The 20,239-nt window shown below is 47.3% G+C and overlaps 2 pseudogenes; both read right to left on the reverse strand.

Moving 5' to 3' along the window:
• Positions 1 to 2,455: 2,455 nt before the first annotated feature.
• LOC134912211 (5S ribosomal RNA) lies at positions 2,456 to 2,575 on the reverse strand (annotated as a pseudogene).
• Positions 2,576 to 5,603: 3,028 nt separating this feature from the next.
• Positions 5,604 to 5,723, reverse strand: LOC134912331 (5S ribosomal RNA; annotated as a pseudogene).
• Between the last annotated feature and the right edge of the window lie 14,516 nt (positions 5,724 to 20,239).

Raw genomic sequence — 20,239 nt, forward strand, 5'->3', positions numbered from 1 at the left:
ATCTGCCGTATCTAGGAATCTAGTAGTTTACTCCTAGTACCTTATTAGATACCATATAAGTCCAGCACCTCTTGGAGCAGTTGGAAAATGTGTATGTGCTAGGGTAGTCAGATAGCTATGAAATTTAGACTATCAGTGATAAGCATATAGAACATTGTACAATGCACATACACATATAGGCAGCATCTAAATATTTTAAGGCAAGTTAATAGCCTATTTGGGCTGTGGTGAATATGTAGAGAAAAAATATATTTTATGTATTAATACGATACCACTCCCACGGGGCTGCCTGTAGAGAGCTGCCGTTTGATATCTCCTGTGAATGACAGGATCCTGGAGGTGTAGTGAAGTCGAAGTGGTGGTCGGCTATTTCCTATGCTGGAGAGACACTGTGCAAGGCAGAGCAGTTGGCAGAGCAGTCGGATGTGATAGTGTTGCACCTTGGCGGGAAGGGTCAAGTCGCTAGACATTATTAGGATGGCTCGGGAGGACATTGCGTGGATAAAAGGGCAGTGGAGCAACGTTCACATAGTATGGTCAAAAATCATCCCAAGGCTAGCCTGGAGGGGAGCCAGTTTATGGTCATGAGTTGACAGGGCCCGTAAGAAGGTAAATGCAGCCATCAGCAAGTTGGTCACAGCCAGTGGCGGTAGTGTCATTCAGCACAACGAGCTTGCCGGGAAATGCAGAGGTTTGTACAGGAGCGATGGGGTGCACCTGTCCGACATAGGCCTGGACATTTTCAACAATTCCTTGCAGGACGCCATGGAGCGAGTAAGGTGGGGCTTCGGTCCCCGCCCTGCAGGGACCTCGTGTGGTAGGGAGGGAGCGGTGCACAAGGCATGAAAGTAGGAGATTGACAGAATGCCTCGCATATTCACCAATAGGTGGCCGCACGCCTGGTTCCAGCATTAATACGGCAATGGCCATACGGGTTGCGCGCCAAGGTAGGGTGCTGTGCAGATGGTAGCTGGTCCCAAAATGGTAGGAGGCGTGGTCCCGTAACCACATGGTGGGGTCGGGCACGCCCTGGGTAATAACAAATTGTAGGGGGCGGGGCCCAGGGGCAAACGCAGGATTTGCACAAGGGGGTTTCCAAAGAGGGGTGGAGCCAACCACGGGGGTGGAAACTGAGGTGACCCGGTATATGCTGGGTCTGTTAAACTAGTGTAGATAGATAGACGCAGCGGTGCATATATAAATGAGCCAGCACAGGGTAATAAATGTGAGCTCCCGCTCCCCGTTACTTGTGTAGCGGGAAGGTGACAATACGCTCCGGCTATCATCGCAGGCTATGGGAAACAGCTGCGGGAGGCTGCGCTATGCTGAGACGAGTACAGCAACGCCACACTATGCAGCCTCCTGCAGCAAGGATGTTAGAGGACACTTTTGTATATATGTGTGTGGTGTGTGAATATATGTGTGTGTATGTATGTGTATGTGTGTGTGTGTATATATATATATATATATATATATATATACACAATATGTATATATACTGCATATAAATACATATAAGAAATTGAATTTTTTTTTACAGGAGGAGCTACAAACACAAGTACTGTATTTTGAAACAATCTAAACATGTAATACTTACAAGTGACTGAGCCTCCAAGAATGGGATCTGGCACTCAGAAAGCAGCAGCAAGTTGAGGGACTCAGGACTGAGACAGAGTTAAGACTGCAGAAGCTGCAGTGCCAAGATACTGTACATGGCAAACTTAGTGCACAGCCCGCGATTCCCGGGTCATTGGAAGGGGCAGAGCATATTGTCAGGGGGTGGGGCTTAAATCGCTGGCCGCGGCGACTGCTCTTTTACCTAAAAAAACCAATCTGGTCTGTCAGGGGGGGAATTTCTGGGTACTCAGAAACCCCCCCTGCGTGCGCTAGTGGGGCCGCATACCCATGTAGGCAGGGCGGCCACGTCTCAGGTGGTACAACATTGCGTGAGCATGGTGCACCGCTTCCCTTGTTTTCGTGCCCTGCGGTTGTTTTGGTTGTGAGTATGTATTTAATCAATAAAGCTGTGACCTTTTGATTTGCAACAAAGAAAACCCAACAAAGAAGAAAAGTTGGAAAGTTGACTCTTGTGTGGGAGCACTTAATTCAAAGGATTATATTAATCAATTCTGATAAAACATAATTTTATTAATTCATTAGAAATATAATTGTAGGAGTGAGTTATACGTAAGATAGTGTAGCTACGCGAAAATATAACACTATATTTTGTGCAATTAATGTGGTTTTCGATACCACAATAGGGACCGGAGATCAAATATTTGGGCTATTGGTTTTACTGAGATAACAGTAACACCTCTGTATAATATATGACCATCATTTATTCTACAGCAGTCCTATTCAGGATTAAATAGTCGTAGAGAATTGAATCATAGGTCATACAGAACCGAATGCCAATTGGTATTATTAGGGATCACTCTAGATCGGGCAGAAGAATATTTTGCAGTACCAGGGTGTTCCAGGGTGGTCTCCCATCCGAGTACTGACCCGGCCCTCCACTGCTTGGCTTCCAAGATCAGACGAGATTGGGCATCTCCAGCGGGGTATGTCCGCAATTTCTTAATCTGCCCGTTCAGTCAATCCCAATACCCGTATCGATCGAGTTGTATATCAGAGGTGAACTGAATCAGTCGTGTATTTAGTATTTGAGTTTATCTCATGCCCATGAAAATGAATTTGTAGCAATATTAGTCATAATGCATAAACAAAATTACATTAAGGACAGTTAGCATATGAAATCCGGGATATGATGATGATATATACTCGGGCAGTAATTATAGCAAACCTGTTGCTGTATATAATATATGAGGCAGTAATTATAGCAAACCTGTTGCTGTATATAATATATGAGGCCTCAAATAATTTATGCCACATACGCCACCACAGCAGAAAATACTGCACACAGAGATAGTTGAGTAGTAATTTGCTGCAAGTGTGCAGCTGGATATAATCAGGCAACAATTGTAGCAAACCTGTTGCTGTGTGCAATATATAGTATATATGACCTCTAACGATTTATACCACACACGCCACCACAGCAGAAAATAATGCACACAAAAACATTTATAGTTGAGTAGCAATTTGCTGTAAGCGTGCAGCTAATGAGCCTCTTTAGGATTCCTTGTTCAAAAATCTGCCGTATCTAGGAATATAGTAGTTTACTCCTAGTACCTTATTAGATACCATATAAGTCCAGCACCTCTTGGAGCAGTTGGAAAATGTGTATGTGCTAGGGTAGTCAGATAGCTATAAAATTTAGACTATCAGTGATAAGCATATAGAACATTGTACAATGCACATACACATATAGGCAGCATCTAAATATTTTAAGGCAAGTTAATAGCCTATTTGGGCTGTGGTGAATATGTAGAGAAAAAATATATTTTATGTATTAATACGATACCACTCCCACGGGGCTGCCTGTAGAGAGCTGCCGTTTGATATCTCCTGTGAATGACAGGATCCTGGAGGTGTAGTGAAGTCGAAGTGGTGGTCGGCTATTTCCTATGCTGGAGAGACACTGTGCAAGGCAGAGCAGTTGGCAGAGCAGTCGGATGTGATAGTGTTGCACCTTGGCGGGAAGGGTCAAGTCGCTAGACATTATTAGGATGGCCCGGGAGGACATTGCGTGGATAAAAGGGCAGTGGAGCAACGTTCACATAGTATGGTCAAAAATCATCCCAAGGCTAGCCTGGAGGGGAGCCAGTTTATGGTCATGAGTTGACAGGGCCCGTAAGAAGGTAAATGCAGCCATCAGCAAGTTGGTCACAGCCAGTGGCGGTAGTGTCATTCAGCACAACGAGCTGGCCGGGAAATGCAGAGGTTTGTACAGGAGCGATGGGGTGCACCTGTCCGACATAGGCCTGGACATTTTCAACAATTCCTTGCAGGACGCCATGGAGCGAGTAAGGTGGGGCTTCGGTCCCCGCCCTGCAGGGACCTCGTGTGGCAGGGAGGGAGCGGTGCACAAGGCATGAAAGTAGGAGATTGACAGAATGCCTCGCATATTCACCAATAGGTGGCCGCACGCCTGGTTCCAGCATTAATACGGCAGGGGCCATACGGGTTGCGCGCCAAGGTAGGGTGCTGTGCAGATGGTAGCTGGTCCCAAAATGGTAGGGGGCGTGGTCCCGTAACCACATGGTGGGGTCGGGCACGCCCTGGGTAATAACAAATTGTAGGGGGCGGGGCCCAGGGGCAAACGCAGGATTTGCACAAGGGGGTTTCCAAAGAGGGGTGGAGCCAACCACGGGGGTGGAAACTGAGGTGACCCGGTATATGCTGGGTCTGTTAAACTAGTGTAGATAGATAGACGCAGCGGTGCATATATAAATGAGCCAGCACAGGGTAATAAATGTGAGCTCCCGCTCCCCGTTACTTGTGTAGCGGGAAGGTGACAATACGCTCCGGCTATCATCGCAGGCTATGGGAAACAGCGGCGGGAGGCTGCGCTATGCTGAGACGAGTACAGCAACGCCACACTATGCAGCCTCCTGCAGCAAGGATGTTAGAGGACACTTTTGTATATATGTGTGTGGTGTGTGAATATATGTGTGTATGTATGTGTATGTGTGTGTATATATATATATATATATATATATATATATATACACAATATGTATATATACTGTATATAAATACATATAAGAAAATGAATTTTTTTTTACAGGAGGAGCTACAAACACAAGTACTGTATTTTGAAACAATCTAAACATGTAATACTTACAAGTGACTGAGCCTCCAAGAATGGGATCTGGCACTCAGAAAGCAGCAGCAAGTTGAGGGACTCAGGACTGAGACAGAGTTAAGACTGCAGAAGCTGCAGTGCCAAGATACTGTACATGGCAAACTTAGTGCACAGCCCGCGATTCCCGGGTCATTGGAAGGGGCAGAGCATATTGTCAGGGGGTAGGGCTTAAATCGCTGGCCGCGGCGACTGCTCTTTTATCTAAAAAAAACAATCTGGTCTGTCAGGGGGGGGGATTTCTGGGTACTCAGAAACCCCCCCTGCGTGCGCTAGTGGGGCCGCATACCCATGTAGGCAGGGCGGCCACGTCTCAGGTGGTACAACATTGCGTGAGCATGGTGCACCGCTTCCCTTGTTTTCGTGCCCTGCGGTTGTTTTGGTAGTGAGTATGTATTTAATCAATAAAGCTGTGACCTTTTGATTTGCAACAAAGAAAACCCAACAAAGAAGAAAAGTTGGAAAGTAGACTCTTGTGTGGGAGCACTCAATTCAGAGGATTATATTAATCAATTCTGATAAAACATAATTTTATTAATTCATTAGAAATATAATTGTAGGAGTGAGTTATACGTAAGATAGTGTAGCTACGCGAAAATATAACACTATATTTTGTGCAATTAATGTGGTTTTCGATACCACAATAGGGACCGGAGATCAAATATTTGGGCTATTGGTTTTACTGAGATAACAGTAACACCTCTGTATAATATATGACCATCATTTATTCTACAGCAGTCCTATTCAGGATTAAATAGTCGTAGAGAATTGAATCATAGGTCATACAGAACCGAATACCAATTGGTATTATTAGGGATCACTCTAGATCGGGCAGAAGAATATTTTGCAGAACCAGGGTGATCCAGGGTGGTCTCCCATCCGAGTACTGACCCGGCCCTCCACTGCTTGGCTTCCAAGATCAGACGAGATCGGGCATCTCCAGTGGGGTATGTCCGCAATTTCTTAATCTGCCCGTTCAGTCAATCCCAATACCCGTATCGATCGAGTTGTATATCAGAGGTGAACTGAATCAGTCGTGTATTTAGTATTTGAGTTTATCTCATGCCCATGAAAATGAATTTGTAGCAATATTAGTCATAATGCATAAACAAAATTACATTAAGGACAGTTAGCATATGAAATCCGGGATATGATGATGATATATACTCGGGCAGTAATTATAGCAAACCTGTTGCTGTATATAATATATGAGGCAGTAATTATAGCAAACCTGTTGCTGTATATAATATATGAGGCCTCAAATAATTTATGCCACATACGCCACCACAGCAGAAAATACTGCACACAGAGATAGTTGAGTAGTAATTTGCTGCAAGTGTGCAGCTGGATATAATCAGGCATCAATTGTAGCAAACCTGTTGCTTTGTGCAATATATAGTATATATGACCTCTAACGATTTATACCACACACGCCACCACAGCAGAAAATAATGCACACAAAAACATTTATAGTTGAGTAGCAATTTGCTGTAAGCGTGCAGCTAATGAGCCTCTTTAGGATTCCTTGTTCAAAAATCTGCCGTATCTAGGAATATAGTAGTTTACTCCTAGTACCTTATTAGATACCATATAAGTCCAGCACCTCTTGGAGCAGTTGGAAAATGTGTATGTGCTAGGGTAGTCAGATAGCTATAAAATTTAGACTATCAGTGATAAGCATATAGAACATTGTACAATGCACATACACATATAGGCAGCATCTAAATATTTTAAGGCAAGTTAATAGCCTATTTGGGCTGTGGTGAATATGTAGAGAAAAAATATATTTTATGTATTAATACGATACCACTCCCACGGGGCTGCCTGTAGAGAGCTGCCGTTTGATATCTCCTGTGAATGACAGGATCCTGGAGGTGTAGTGAAGTCGAAGTGGTGGTCGGCTATTTCCTATGCTGGCAGTGTCCGCTGCTCCACAGCGTGTGGTAGCTGTGTGCCTCCCGGCTCTCAGCGGCTAGATGCGGCTGGACGCCGTTGCCCGGGTAACTGTCCTGGAGTTCCGGTTGGTGCGATCACGTGTGCGCACCACGTGATCGCATGGGGAGATGACGTACGTTTCGCAGTGTAGCTTGATCACAGAACAGTTACCTCCTTCCACCTGTCTGGCCATGACTCTGCACACCATTCGCCCTGCCAATATGCCCCAAAACCTGTGGCCCCCGCCGCGTCCGTGAACAATTCCAACGCGCGGCTTAACTGCGCAGCCTTAGGCCATATGCGCACCCCATTGAAGTGCTGCAAAAACCCCTCCCATACCAACAAATCATCTTTCAGGTCCCTGCTGATGTGTATGAGGTGGTGTCTTCACACCAGCAGTGGCCCTTTCTAAACGTCTCTTGAAAATTCTACCCATGGGAATTACCCTGCAGGCAAAATTGAGGAGGCCTAGCAACGATTGCATCTTCTCTAGGGTGACTTTGTTAGCCCTGGCACATGCCCTTACTTCGTAGCCTAGCTTCTGCACCTTCTCTGCCGGAATCCGGCACTCCATTCTCACCGTGTCTATCTCTATGCCCAGGTAAGAAATGATTGTTTATGGGCCTTCTGTCTTTTCCGTGGCAATTGGAACCCCGAATTTGCCTAGCATACGCTCTAGCTCCTGCAGCAACTGCCCGCATTGATCTGATTGCGCTGGATCCGCCAGGAGAAATTCATCTAATGCACCACCGCCTTGCGCCCTGTGCGCACCTCCAGGCACCAGTGAAGGAATGAGCTGAATGTTTCGAACAATGCGCAGGCCCATGGGCAGGCACTTGTCTATGAAAAAATAACCATCAAAGCAAAACCCCATGAGATGGAAACTGTCTGTGTGCAGGAGGAGCAATCTAAATGCTGATTCAATGTCTAGCTTTGTTAACAATGCTCCTTTCCCCTGCCCTTTCACCATAGCAATCCCCTGATCAAATGACTGGTATTGCATTGAACATTGCTCCTCGTCTAGGGTGTCATTTACTAACTCCCCTTCCGGGAAAGATAGGTGCTGAATGAGCCTGAATTTCCCTACTGCTTTCTTCGGTACTAGGCCCAAAGGGGAAATGACCAAGCCTGGCAGCGGAGGGGCCTTGAACGGACCCGCCAATCTATCTAGGGCCAATTCCTTAACAATTTTTTCGCGTGCCGCCTCTGGCAGCACGCAGATGGAGTGCAGGTTCTTGGTGCATGCGCTTGGGGCGATGGGCTTCCTTATGGGTATCCTAAAATCCCACAGGAAGCCCTCCTGTAGCAGCTTGGCTCCTGCCCACATGGGGTATCTGGACAGCCACTCCCAGATTCCCCCTAGCCTCACTGGGCTAGTTACTTTTGCCAGAGACAGTCGTTCTGGATACCTTCTCACCTTGCTGTCCTTTCTGCTTAAAGCACTCTTTTGCTGGGTGACTCCCGTTACAGAGGGTGCAAGCGTGTTTAAATCTACAGGAGGGTCTGGTACAACGATCATCATTAAAGGCATAGCATTTAAGCTGGTCTTGCTTGGCCGTGCCAGGCCTCCCTGCTAGCTTTTGTGTTGCGCTACCCTTCTCGACTCCGCCCCTAGCTTGCGCTTTAAACCATAGCCCAATGTCTCTTGCTCCAAACTTAATTGGCTTCTGTCCCTGCGCTCTGAGCCTGAACGCCTTGTCATATCTGCACCAAGCTTGCCCCCCTTGATCCTTATACATGGAGTAGATGAGGTTAATGTACTTCAACATATTCATTGCCATGTCGGGGTACGCGGCCACATAACAGCCTGAGTACGCCAACATTCCAGTTACCCAGTGCTCAATAGTTTTATAGGATTTTTTCTGCCAACTCCCTTTCTCGCTACATTTTTCCTTCTCCATCCAGCCCTCCTCAGTAAGGGAGCATATATCTATAAAGTCTCCCTTCACAATCTCCTTCCTGAGCCGCATGGGTAGGTGTGAGTCTAGCGCGTCTAGCTCATGGTCTATTGCTCCTCACTGCTGCAAGAAACCCGACTTAACCGTCTCAGCTTGCCCTATTCTGCTCAATACCGCGTCAGCCCCTGGGGCTGCCAACTTCTTTTTCTTAATATTCTCACATGCCAAGTGTAGCCGCTCCTTTAGCTCTTTACACTTCTCATCATCCTCTGACCCAGACTCACTTTTCCCACCTTTGGTCTGCTCGCTAACACTAGCCCCCAATGCCCCCGAGCTCTGCAGAATGCTATGCCAACCGCCCTGCGCTAAATTGGAAACTGCAAAACTTTGTGCGCCATGTCATTTACGGCATAAGCATTAGTTAACTCACCGTTCCCGTGTGCTGACGATACGTTGCTTCCCAGCGCCGCGCTTGCATGGGCGACGGCCTCTGTTCTCAGCCCCTCTGCTGCGCTTGCTGCGGCGGACGACTGTGCTGCTTCCCGGTTGGAAGAGGCCAGTGCCACAATGCTCTTGGGTACGCCTTGGTCCGCTGTCCCCCCTCCTCTGGCTTCCATCAGAAAAGCTTACATCGCTTGTTGTCCGCTGGAGGGGGCAGTGAGGTCGTGGTAACCCCTCCTGGGGGGGGGGGGCTGGGGAGATCAAACAGGGGGAATGGGTGAAGTACCCCTGCCTACCCTCCCGAGATCTGTTGTCCTCTGATGTTGCCCGGTGATGCTCCATATATCCTTGGCGGCTGGGGGTGAATCCTGGCTGCCGTGCGGGGCTGTTGTATTTCTGGGTTTCCGCAAGAAAGACCCACTTTCCCCTCATCTCTGGTGACCTTGCTTGGCTCCATCTGCTGCTTTCGCTATCTCCCCTGTGCCTCGAAACGTGATGGCTGGCTGTCCGTGATGTAGGCGAGCGTTGCGGATGATATGATCCTGAGGGTGGCTGTTTTTGCCCCTGCAGCACCATGCTGCTGCCCCGCTTCTCCTCCCCTGATTCGTGCCCTCTGCCAACACGTCCACCAGCATGCGTTGGCTCTCTGCTTCCGCCGCTGCATCCTTGTCCCTGGCAGTGCTTACCCCTCTGCACGCCGCTCTCTTGCTCGAATGCCCTGCCTGTGTCCGTCCTTCCGCTCTCCGACCACCAGGTGGTGCCCCTCTGATCCCTTTCCTCTTGCTGTGCTATGGTAGCGTCTAGATTCTCTTCGTGCAGAGGACCTTTCCCATAACCCCCTGGGTCCATGTCACAATCAATTTGGAATAGAAAAGTGTGGCGAGCGAAGCGAGACACCGAGCCCGATGCGTGTCGAGCGTCCAATAGAGATGAGCGGGTTCGGTTCCTCTGAATCCGAACCCGCCCGAACTTCAGGTTTTTTTACACGGGTCCGAGCTGGCTCGGATCTTCCCGCCTTGCTCGGCTAACCCGAGCGCGCCCGAACGTCATCATCACGCTGTCGGATTCTCGCGAGGCTCGGATTCTATCGCGAGACTCGGATTCTATATAAGGAGCCGTGCGTCGCCGCCATTTTCACACGTGCATTGAGAGTCATAGGGAGAGGACGTGGCTGGCGTCCTCTCCGTTTAGAGAAGAGAGAGACACAGTATTTTGGGGAGCATTATTAGGAGGAGTACTACTATACTGTATACTACTATACTACTTGCTGAAGTGATATTTATAGATTAGATAGTGTGACTGTAAGTGTATTATCTGACTTGTGGGGGAGACACTGACAGTGGGGAGCAGTTAGAGTCTGAGAGCAGGACTCAGGAGTACATATAACGTACAGTGCACACTTTTGCTGCCACACTGCCATTGTTGTGACCACACTGACCACCAGTATAATAATATATTTTGTGATTGTCTGCTTAGGCCTCGGAGTACTAGTTGCAAGTTGCAACGTGACCTGAAGTGACCACCAGTTTAATAATCAATCACCACCAGTTTAATATATATATATATATATATATATATAATTGTATATAATATATATATATTATATAATATTGTATACCACCTACCCGTGGTTTTTTTTTTTTTTCATTCTTCTTTATACATACTACTATAGTAGCTTACTGTAGCAGTCTGCGGTGCTGTGCTGACCTGACAGTGTCCAGCAGGTCCGTCATCAGTCATTACATAATAAATATATATAGTACCTGTCCGGCTGCAGTACTAGTGATATTATATTGATTTCATCTCATTATCAATAATTTATCATCCAGTCTAGACTCTATATTAGCAGCAGACACAGTACGTTAGTCCACGGCTGTAGCTACCTCTGTGTCGGCACTCGGCAGTCCATCCATAATTGTATACCACCTACCCGTGGTTTTTTTTTTTTCTTTCTTCTTTGTACATACTACTATAGTATAGTAGCTTACTGTAGCAGTCTGCGGTGCTGCTGAGCTGACAGTGTCCAGCAGGTCCGTCATCAGTCATCATTACCTAATAAATATATTATCTACCTGTCCGGCTGCAGTACTAGTGATATTATATATACATACATATATATATTGATTTCATCTCATTATCAATCATCCAGTCTATATTAGCAGCAGACACAGTACGTTAGTCCATGGCTGTAGCTACCTCTGTGTCGGCACTCGGCAGTCCATCCATAATTGTATACCACCTACCCGTGGTTTTTTTTTTCTTTCTTCTTTGTACATACTACTATAGTATAGTAGCTTACTGTAGCAGTCTGCGGTGCTGCTGAGCTGACAGTGTCCAGCAGGTCCGTCATCAGTCATCATTACCTAATAAATATATTATCTACCTGTCCGGCTGCAGTACTAGTGATATTATATATACATACATATATATATTGATTTCATCTCATTATCAATCATCCAGTCTATATTAGCAGCAGACACAGTACGTTAGTCCATGGCTGTAGCTACCTCTGTGTCGGCACTCGGCAGTCCATCCATAATTGTATACCACCTACCCGTGGTTTTTTTTTTCTTTCTTCTTTGTACATACTACTATAGTATAGTAGCTTACTGTAGCAGTCTGCGGTGCTGCTGAGCTGACAGTGTCCAGCAGGTCCGTCATCAGTCATCATTACCTAATAAATATATTATCTACCTGTCCGGCTGCAGTACTAGTGATATTATATATACATACATATATATATATATATTGATTTCATCTCATTATCATCCAGTCTATATTAGCAGCAGATACAGTACGGTAGTCCACGGCTGTAGCAACCTCTGTGTCGGCACTCGGCAGTCCATCCATAATTGTATACCACCTACCCGTGGTTTTTTTTTTCTTTCTTCTTTGTACATACTACTATAGTATAGTAGCTTACTGTAGCAGTCTGCGGTGCTGCTGAGCTGACAGTGTCCAGCAGGTCCGTCATCAGTCATCATTACCTAATAAATATATTATCTACCTGTCCGGCTGCAGTACTAGTGATATTATATATACATACATATATATATATTGATTTCATCTCATTATCATCCAGTCTATATTAGCAGCAGACACAGTACGGTAGTCCACGGCTGTAGCTACCTCTGTGTCGGCACTCGGCAGTCCATCCATAATTGTATACCACCTACCCGTGGTTTTTTTTTTTCTTTCTTCTTTGTACATACTACTATAGAGTATAGTAGCTTACTGTAGCAGTCTGCGGTGCTGCTGAGCTGACAGTGTCCAGCAGGTCCGTCATCAGTCATCATTACCTAATAAATATATTATCTACCTGTCCGGCTGCAGTACTAGTGATATTATATATACATACATATATATATTGATTTCATCTCATTATCAATCATCCAGTCTATATTAGCAGCAGACACAGTACGTTAGTCCACGGCTGTAGCTACCTCTGTGTCGGCACTCGGCAGTCCATCCATAATTGTATACCACCTACCCGTGGTTTTTTTTTTTCTTTCTTCTTTGTACATACTACTATAGTATAGTAGCTTACTGTAGCAGTCTGCGGTGCTGCTGAGCTGACAGTGTCCAGCAGGTCCGTCATCAGTCATCATTACCTAATAAATATATTATCTACCTGTCCGGCTGCAGTACTAGTGATATTATATATACATACATATATATATTGATTTCATCTCATTATCATCCAGTCTATATTAGCAGCAGACACAGTACGGTAGTCCACGGCTGTAGCTACCTCTGTGTCGGCACTCGGCAGTCCATCCATAAGTATACTAGTATCCATCCATCTCCATTGTTTACCTGAGGTGCCTTTTAGTTGTGCCTATTAAAATATGGAGAACAAAAATGTTGAGGTTCCAAAATTAGGGAAAGATCAAGATCCACTTCCACCTCGTGCTGAAGCTGCTGCCACTAGTCATGGCCGAGACGATGAAATGCCAGCAACGTCGTCTGCCAAGGCCGATGCCCAATGTCATAGTACAGAGCATGTCAAATCCAAAACACCAAATATCAGTAAAAAAAGGACTCCAAAACCTAAAATAAAATTGTCGGAGGAGAAGCGTAAACTTGCCAATATGCCATTTACCACACGGAGTGGCAAGGAACGGCTGAGGCCCTGGCCTATGTTCATGGCTAGTGGTTCAGCTTCACATGAGGATGGAAGCACTCAGCCTCTCGCTAGAAAACTGAAAAGACTCAAGCTGGCAAAAGCACCGCAAAGAACTGTGCGTTCTTCGAAATCCCAAATCCACAAGGAGAGTCCAATTGTGTCGGTTGCGATGCCTGACCTTCCCAACACTGGACGTGAAGAGCATGCGCCTTCCACCATTTGCACGCCCCCTGCAAGTGCTGGAAGGAGCACCCGCAGTCCAGTTCCTGATAGTCAGATTGAAGATGTCAGTGTTGAAGTACACCAGGATGAGGAGGATATGGGTGTTGCTGGCGCTGGGGAGGAAATTGACCAGGAGGATTCTGATGGTGAGGTGGTTTGTTTAAGTCAGGCACCCGGGGAGACACCTGTTGTCCGTGGGAGGAATATGGCCGTTGACATGCCTGGTGAAAATACCAAAAAAATCAGCTCTCCAGTGTGGAGGTATTTCAACAGAAAAGCGGACAACAGGTGTCAAGCCGTGTGTTGCCTTTGTCAAGCTGTAATAAGTAGGGGTAAGGACGTTAACCACCTCGGAACATCCTCCCTTATACGTCACCTGCAGCGCATTCATAATAAGTCAGTGACAAGTTCAAAAACTTTGGGTGACAGCGGAAGCAGTCCACTGACCAGTAAATCCCTTCCTCTTGTAACCAAGCTCACGCAAACCACCCCACCAACTCCCTCAGTGTCAATTTCCTCCTTCCCCAGGAATGCCAATAGTCCTGCAGGCCATGTCACTGGCAATTCTGACGATTCCTCTCCTGCCTGGGATTCCTCCGATGCATCCTTGCGTGTAACGCCTACTGCTGCTGGCGCTGCTGTTGTTGCTGCAGGGAGTCGATGGTCATCCCAGAGGGGAAGTCGGAAGACCACTTGTACTACTTCCAGTAAGCAATTGACTGTCCAACAGTCCTTTGCGAGGAAGATGAAATATCACAGCAGTCATCCTGCTGCAAAGCGGATAACTGAGGCCTTGACAACTATGTTGGTGTTAGACGTGCGTCCGGTATCCGCCGTTAGTTCACAGGGAACTACACAATTTCTTGAGGTAGTGTGCCCCCGTTACCAAATACCATCTAGGTTCCACTTCTCTAGGCAGGCGATACCGAAAATGTACACAGACCTCAGAAAAAGACTCACCAGTGTCCTAAAAAATGCAGCTGTACCCAATGTCCACTTAACCACGGACATGTGGACAAGTGGAGCAGGGCAGGGTCAGGACTATATGACTGTGACAGCCCACTGGGTAGATGTATGGACTCGCGCCGCAAGAACAGCAGCGGCGGCACCAGTAGCAGCATCTCGCAAACGCCAACTCTTTCCTAGGCAGGCTACGCTTTGTATCACCGCTTTCCAGAATACGCACACAGCTGAAAACCTCTTACGGCAACTGAGGAAGATCATCGCGGAATGGCTTACCCCAATTGGACTCTCCTGTGGATTTGTGGCATCGGACAACGCCAGCAGTATTGTGTGTGCATTAAATATGGGCAAATTCCAGCACGTCCCATGTTTTGCACATACCTTGAATTTGGTGGTGCAGAATTTTTTAAAAAACGACAGGGGCGTGCAAGAGATGCTGTCGGTGGCCAGAAGAATTGCGGGACACTTTCGGCGTACAGGCACCACGTACAGAAGACTGGAGCACCACCAAAAACTACTGAACCTGCCCTGCCATCATCTGAAGCAAGAAGTGGTAACGAGGTGGAATTCAACCCTCTATATGCTTCAGAGGTTGGAGGAGCAGCAAAAGGCCATTCAAGCCTATACAATTGAGCACGATATAGGAGGTGGAATGCACCTGTCTCAAGCGCAGTGGAGAATGATTTCAACGTTGTGCAAGGTTCTGATGCCCTTTGAACTTGCCACACGTGAAGTCAGTTCAGACACTGCCAGCCTGAGTCAGGTCATTCCCCTCATCAGGCTTTTGCAGAAGAAGCTGGAGACATTGAAGGAGGAGCTAACACGGAGCGATTCCGCTAGGCATGTGGGACTTGTGGATGGAGCCCTTAATTCGCTTAACAAGGATTCACGGGTGGTCAATCTGTTGAAATCAGAGCACTACATTTTGGCCACCGTGCTCGATCCTAGATTTAAAGCCTACCTTGGATCTCTCTTTCCGGCAGACACAAGTCTGCTGGGGTTGAAAGACCTGCTGGTGAGAAAATTGTCAAGTCAAGCGGAACGCGACCTGTCAACATCTCCTCCTTCACATTCTCCCGCAACTGGGGGTGCGAGGAAAAGGCTCAGAATTCCGAGCCCACCCGCTGGCGGTGATGCAGGGCAGTCTGGAGCGACTGCTGATGCTGACATCTGGTCCGGACTGAAGGACCTGACAACGATTACGGACATGTCGTCTACTGTCACTGCATATGATTCTCTCACCATTGAAAGAATGGTGGAGGATTATATGAGTGACCGCATCCAAGTAGGCACGTCACACAGTCCGTACTTATACTGGCAGGAAAAAGAGGCAATTTGGAGGCCCTTGCACAAACTGGCTTTATTCTACCTAAGTTGCCCTCCCACAAGTGTGTACTCCGAAAGAGTGTTTAGTGCCGCCGCTCACCTTGTCAGCAATCGGCGTACGAGGTTACATCCAGAAAATGTGGAGAAGATGATGTTCATTAAAATGAATTATAATCAATTCCTCCGTGGAGACATTGACCAGCAGCAATTGCCTCCACAAAGTACACAGGGAGCTGAGATGGTGGATTCCAGTGGGGACGAAATTGATAATCTGTGAGGAGGGGGATGTACACGGTGATATATCGGAGGATGATGATGAGGTGGACATCTTGCCTCTGTAGAGCCAGTTTGTGCAAGGAGAGATTAATTGCTTCTTTTTTGGTGGGGGTCCAAACCAACCCGTCATTTCAGTCACAGTCGTGTGGCAGACCCTGTCACTGAAATGATGGGTTGGTTAAAGTGTGCATGTCCTGTTTATACAACATAAGGGTGGGTGGGAGGGCCCAAGGACAATTCCATCTTGCACCTCTTTTTTCTTTAATTTTTCTTTGCGTCATGTGCTGTTTGTGGAATGTTTTTTGGAAGGGCCATCCTGCGTGACACTGCAGTGCCACTCCTAGATGGGCCCGGTGTTTGTGTCGGCCACTAGGGTCGCTTATCTTACTCACACAGCTACCTCATTGCGCCTCTTTTTTTCTTTGCGTCATGTGCTGTTTGGGGAGGGTTTTTTGGAAGGGCCATCCTGCGTGACACTGCAGTGCCACTCCTATATGGGCACGGTGTTTGTGTCGGCCACTAGGGTCGCTTATCTTACTCACACAGCTACCTCATTGCGCCTCTTTTTTTCTTTGCGTCATGTGCTGTTTGGGGAGGGTTTTATGGAAGGGCCATCCTGCGTGACACTGCAGTGCCACTCCTAGATGGGCCCGGTGTTTGTGTCGGCCACTAGGGTCGCTTATCTTACTCACACAGCTACCTCATTGCGCCTCTTTTTTTCTTTGCGTCATGTGCTGTTTGGGGAGGGTTTTTTGGAAGGGCCATCCTGCGTGACACTGCAGTGCCACTCCTAGATGGGCACGGTGTTTGTGTCGGCCACTAGGGTCGCTTATCTTACTCACACAGCTACCTCATTGCGCCTCTTTTTTTCTTTGCGTCATGTGCTGTTTGGGGAGGGTTTTTTGGAAGGGCCATCCTGCGTGACACTGCAGTGCCACTGCAAGATGGGCCCGGTGTTTGTGTCGGCCACTAGGGTCGCTTATCTTACTCACACAGCTACCTCATTGCGCCTCTTTTTTTCTTTGCGTCATGTGCTGTTTGGGGAGGGTTTTTTGGAAGGGCCATCCTGCGTGACACTGCAGTGCCACTCCTAGATGGGCACTGTGTTTGTGTCGGCCACTAGGGTCGCTTATCTTACTCACACAGCTACCTCATTGCGCCTCTTTTTTTCTTTGCGTCATGTGCTGTTTGGGGAGGGTTTTTTGGAAGGGCCATCCTGCGTGACACTGCAGTGCCACTCCTAGATGGGCCCGGTGTTTGTGTCGGCCACTAGGGTCGCTTATCTTACTCACACAGCTACCTCATTGCGCCTCTTTTTTTCTTTGCGTCATGTGCTGTTTGGGGAGGGTTTTTTGGAAGGGCCATCCTGCGTGACACTGCAGTGCCACTCCTAGATGGGCCCGGTGTTTGTGTCGGCCACTAGGGTCGCTTATCTTACTCACACAGCTACCTCATTGCGCCTCTTTTTTTCTTTGCGTCATGTGCTGTTTGGGGAGTGTTTTTTGGAAGGGCCATCCTGCGTGACACTGCAGTGCCACTCCTAGATGGGCACGGTGTTTGTGTCGGCCACTAGGGTCGCTTAGCTTAGTCATCCAGCGACCTAGGTGCAAATTTTAGGACTAAAAATAATATTGTGAGGTGTGAGGTATTCAGAATAGACTGAAAATGAGTGGAAATTATGGTTTTTGAGGTTAATAATACTTTGGGATCAAAATGACCCCCAAATTCTATGATTTAAGCTGTTTTTTAGTGTTTTTTAAAAAAAACACCCGAATCCAAAACACACCCGAATCCGACAAAAAAAATTCGGTGGTTTTGCCAAAACGCGGTCGAACCCAAAACACGGCCGCGGAACCGAACCCAAAACCAAAACACAAAACCCGAAAAATTTCAAGTGCACATCTCTAGCGTCCAATGCTGCATAGAAAAGAAAATACCCCAGACGATCGGAGAACGAAGAAAACATTTAGGAGCTGTAAGGGCGGAAGTTCTCTCATGCCCACTCGTTTTGTCACGTCCAGGTCCTTTGCACGAAGGCAACATAGACAACCGCTGTGTTACATGTTCCCCGGACAGGAAGTGCCTCTGTGTATGCTGACCACATGTTCCCTGTACCGAGTTGGTTGATTTCTACTCCTCTCAGGCCGACCTACTGCATTCCGTGCTGCCTGATTGATGCCCTGGACTGCTGGGGCTGTGTGATTAACCTCCATGCCCTCTCACTGTGTATGATGTGTCCCTGCTTTTCTGCCTGGACGTGGCTGGATGTAATCTGATGCCTCTGCTGTTGACCCTGATTAGATGTGGATGCAGCCCAAACACCCTTGCTGCCTGTGCCCTGGACTCTGGCTTGTCCTTTGTTCTGACTGGAGGTAAGCTGATGCTGCTATGTCTTGTCCCTGCCGGGGGGTTGAATGCACTCAGCCCCCCCCCCCCCCCCCCCCCTAAAATGAATCCTACTAACCCTCACTGGCCAAAATGATCAGCCAGGTGCTAATAGGGGGACTGGTGTGCTGGCTGCCACCTCCCCCCCATCCCCCCTACTTGGGGGTTCCCTCCATTGCCCTCATGAGCTGCTTTGCGCCCCTCTCCCTTATCTGGCTGCGGTGGCCATCTTTGGCTACCTTCACCCCTTTAATCCCCAAAGACAAACAAGTTTGTAAAATGTAAGAAGAATAGGAGATCATTCTTTTCAGTGCTACTAAAACATTGGAATATCAGTAGGAAGCATTACCAATAAAAAAAAGTATATAGACTTCTCTATAAAAGAGCAAAAAGCCCATAGAAAACAGCACAAGCTGGAACGATGCCTTCTAAATAATACAACATCACTTCTGAAAAGCTGCCATTTTTGTGAAGCCAGATTATTGTGTGTTACACTATGTCTGGCTCTCCACAGCTCCGAAGAGTATTGCATCCGCTACTCAAACTGTGTCTGCTCCATTACACATCCCGCTCATGCGCCATGTGTTATAGCAGAAGAGACTGAGAGGAAGAATGCCGCACAACAGATGCATGCGCAGAAGATGATGAATATGCCCCACAGTGTCTAACACGCATGCTCACACACACACACACACACCCACATATACTTTGAGGCTAGCAGTTCACTTCACAGACTCTGGAATCCTGGAAGATGCAGTAGGATCCACTCTTCCTGTCTCCATGATGTCTGCACCAGGACTGGGCCGTTTAGCCCTGCTACTGCTTGTTTAGCCTCATCCAACGTCTGGAACTCCTCTCTCTGGCTCCAGCTCTACATCTGCAGGCAGCAGAAGGGACCTGCAGCATCTTATAATAGACAAATTCATGCATACATATAAAATATAATGTTCTCAAACTTGGTCCCCACGCAACCACCTAATACCCCTTTCACATTGCATCAAAAACCCGGTATATTGCAGAGTTTTAGCCATGTCAACCCGGGTCAAGCTGCAATGTAAAAGCACCATAGTGAATTTACTGGGTCAAACAACCCGTGTTAAAAGAAGGATCCTACACGGTACGGACCCGGTTCATTTGGCAGTGTGAAAGCCTCAGACCCGGTATATTCAACCCTGGAATCTTAAAAACAGGCTTTTAATACCTACCGGTAAATCCTTTTCTCCTAGTCAGCAGAGGATGCTGGGGTCCACTTCATGACCATGGGGTATAGACTGTTCCGCAGGAGCCATGGGCACTCTTAAGACTTTTCAATGGGTGTGAACTGGCTCCTCCCTCTATGCCCCTCCTCCAGACCTCAGTTATAGGAACTGTGCCCAATGAGAAGGACATTTCTAGGAAAGGATTTACTTTAATACTAATGGTGAGATACATACCAGCTCACACCTCAACCATGCCGCACCACATGGCATTCAACATAACACACGCCAACAGGCATGAACCAATTACAGCAACATGCTGAAACTAAGATAACACAACTTGTGTAACTCTAATCACTAAACTGCAGGTAAAGTACGCACTGGGACGAGCGCCCAGCATCCTCTACGGACTAAGAGAAAAGGATTTACTGGTAGGTATTAAAATCCTATTTTCTCATACGTCCTAGATGATGCTGGGGTCCACTTCATGACCATGGGGTTTATACCAAAGCTCCAGTATGGGCGGACGAGTGCGGATGACCCTGCAGCACCGATTGACCGAACTTGAGGTCCTCATCGGCCAAGGTGTCAAACTTGTAGAATTTTGCAAATGTGTTTGACCCTGACCAAGTAGCTGCTCGGCAAAGTTGTAATGCTGAGACCCCCCGGGCAGCCGCCCAGGATGAGCCCACCATCCTAGTGGAATGGG

Source organism: Pseudophryne corroboree, chromosome 4 (assembly GCF_028390025.1).
Source record: "Pseudophryne corroboree isolate aPseCor3 chromosome 4, aPseCor3.hap2, whole genome shotgun sequence".
NCBI classification, from domain to species: domain Eukaryota; kingdom Metazoa; phylum Chordata; class Amphibia; order Anura; family Myobatrachidae; genus Pseudophryne; species Pseudophryne corroboree.